The 2983-nt window shown below is 44.0% G+C and overlaps 1 long non-coding RNA gene across 1 annotated transcript; it reads left to right on the top strand.

Annotated features, from left to right (window-relative positions):
* Positions 1–597: 597 nt before the first annotated feature.
* On the top strand, positions 598–1123 carry LOC134216200 (uncharacterized). Its single transcript, XR_009980549.1, has 3 exons — positions 598–657; positions 710–785; positions 848–1123. It is a non-coding gene; the product is annotated as an uncharacterized LOC134216200 (long non-coding RNA).
* Positions 1124–2983: the final 1860 nt, after the last annotated feature.

Below are 2983 nucleotides of genomic sequence, written 5' to 3'. Positions count from 1 at the left end.
TTCTATATCGAGTAATGTGCCTGACAATGCGAGCACTTTTAAATTGAATTCCGTGATGAGTGATTCGTCTGAGATATCGAGAGAGGCGAATGTCCCTGGTTGCTGCGGTCTCGATTTCTCGTCGGCCAGAAAGTCTGCCCACACTTCGTGTCCCGTCGAACTGTGGAGGACCAGAGCTATGTTAGGGCTCCTTCCCGGATGTCTTCTCACCATTTCATAACCTAAAACTAATCATAAAAAAACCAAAAGCCTCGGATACAGTTATGTATTTGCGAAAAAAATCGCTTTACTGTTTAAAGGCTCAGAGTACAGACGCTAACGCGCCAAATAAATTTTCTGCTACAACCAGCACCGACGGGCACCATTGATGCCATTTTTGCTCTCGACGCTATCATTGTATTAATTGTTCTGACACCATGACGAAAATTCAATGGTGGAAATAACAAAATGTGCGCAACGGTTCAAGACCCCTCGTTAACTGCTAACGCTACAAATGCACGGAGTTGTCTACTGACAGTGTTAATGGGTGAAATACGTCAGCCTGGAGACGTCAAGCTCTAGATGTGAGTAATATCTGCTTATCATTGTGAAACAGAGTACAAATATAACACAACATTCTCGGCTTGTTAAGTTAAACTTTTTTATTAAAATACTATTGTAAGTACACCCTAAATTATATAACATACACAACACTAATTGAATTACACAGCTTAATTAAGGATACATCGAAGAAAAACTACAATTGTTACGAATAAGACGGATTGTAAACGAAGAGGATTAAAATTGTAAGTAACCTAAAATTATATTAAAACGTGCATTGAATAAAAAAAAACAAATATACTTACAGCTAAAAGCTTACTCTAAACTTAAAAATACGAGTTTGTCTTGAGGAAGTCCGAACGACTTCACCGTCTCCGTAACAAAACTTTTAGAATTTTATATTCTTAAGTTGTTCTTCGTTGGACATTCATCGAGTAGATAGAACATAACCATGTCCCACTCGAGTCAGCATCAGTGCATCATATGCAACCAACCAAATGAAGCAGATCGGAAAATGGTTCAATGTGACGTCTGCGACCGATGGTACCACTTCATGTGTGCCGGAGTCAACGACAGTATTGAGAACGAGAGCAGAAACTTCATATGTACGGCATGCCACAACTCAGATCCGTGTGAATCCGTAGCATCAACGACCACCAGCGCACGAGCCGCAAGGTTGGAGCTTGAAATGCAACGATTGGCAGAGGAAAAGCGGTTGCAGGACAAAATGCGAGAGGAACGCGAGAAGCAGGACAGGGAAATGCAAGACATGGTGCTGCGTTTGGAATCTGAAGCGGAGGAAAAGGCGATCACAGCGATGTTCGCTCTGGAGAAGGAGTATATCAAGAAAAATACAATCTACTCCAAACCAAGCTGGACGATGGAAGTGCAACAGGTAGTGTTCGCAGCCGACGAAACTGTGATCAAGTACGAGTAAGGTGCAGGATTGATAGATCGGAACCCACAGTGACCCTGAGTTCCAATACTGGGTGCATTCCCACTGGACTTACGTTGCAAGCGGAGACGACATCAGATTCAGTCCAACCTACTTCGACGACTACTACAACAGCAGCTGGGACAAGTCAAGCTAGAATGACTGCAGTCGCCGTCGTTAGTGAATGTGAGACACCTGTATTAGCCCCAAACAGTTCAATTGTACAACCAGTGAGATCCCCTGTGACAACAACGTTACAGCAAGTGTATGCACAGCCTATGTCTTCGTTGCGGAATCCACTACCGCCACAAACCACATCAATAACAACATCAGCGTTGCACTTCAATCAACACAAGTCGACCCCGTTGGTGAGCAGAGAGATGACCATGACGAACGATGCCTTTGTGATATCCCCGACGACGACGGCATCTATCTCGCACTCGTTGCTACCACCGCCTTGCTCTTTATATTCTATTCCATCCTGTGTCCCACAACCGACGTACTCTATGCATACATCGATATCTGCTCCGTCATACATGCAGAACTGTGCTACACAACAAATCGCATCGCATAGACCGCTACAAACAGCATCAACAGTAGACCCAACACGTGCATACGCGCCTTCAGTACCACCGTCTTCTGTACCGATGTATGCGCCACAAGGTATGGATATATCGCTTTGGCAGCAGCCTTCAAACTTCATACCAGCATCATCGCACTCAACACCAACTACTAGATCACACCAAGTCGCTCAACATATGGGTCATCCGACACATACATTAATGCCAGGTATGAAAACAGCTAATCCATTGATGCACCCGAGTTCGTTTGCTGGTCCGAATGTAAATACAACAGTAGGTCAGTACACATTTCCAACGTCGGCGGTGAGCAACCGTTTTTACGAGTCTGATAGGCAACAATCAAATCAAAATAATGCGATAAATCCATTGGGTTCGAACTATATGTCGGCTTTGTCTTGAACAGCCAGGAGTCCATTCCAATTGTTTTCCTGTATCGATTTCGAATGGGAACTGGGGTCAGAACAGACAGTCTGGGTATCAGGGATTAGAAATAAATCAGCCTGCTTTTCCGTATTTGCAATCAGTGCCATCGGGTGGGACCTGTATGGGTGTAAATTATCCTAGAGTAATCAACACATCCAATGCTCCGATTATGAATGTTCGAGAAAATGTTCCAACTACAACAAGCATAAATCCGGGGCCAAGTACTCATCAACTTGCTGCGCGGCATGTTGTTCCAAAGGATCTTCCATTGTTTGGAGGAAATCCTGCGGAATGGCCATTGTTCTGGAGTGCCTTTGAGACGTCGACGCAAATGTGTGGATATACGGAAGCTGAAAATCTCCTAAGATTGCAGCGTTGCTTGAAGGGGGAAGCGAAGAAAGCGGTTAGTAGTTTTTTATTACATCCATCGAACGTTGGCGAGATAATGTCAACCCTTCGAATGCTGTATGGAAGACCAGATGTTATTATTGGTTCGCTTCTAAAT

This window comes from Armigeres subalbatus, chromosome 2, assembly GCF_024139115.2.
Source record: "Armigeres subalbatus isolate Guangzhou_Male chromosome 2, GZ_Asu_2, whole genome shotgun sequence".
NCBI classification, from domain to species: Eukaryota; Metazoa; Arthropoda; class Insecta; order Diptera; family Culicidae; genus Armigeres; species Armigeres subalbatus.
Note: the sequence above shows the minus strand (reverse complement) of the source record. Positions and strands in the feature narration are given on the sequence as shown.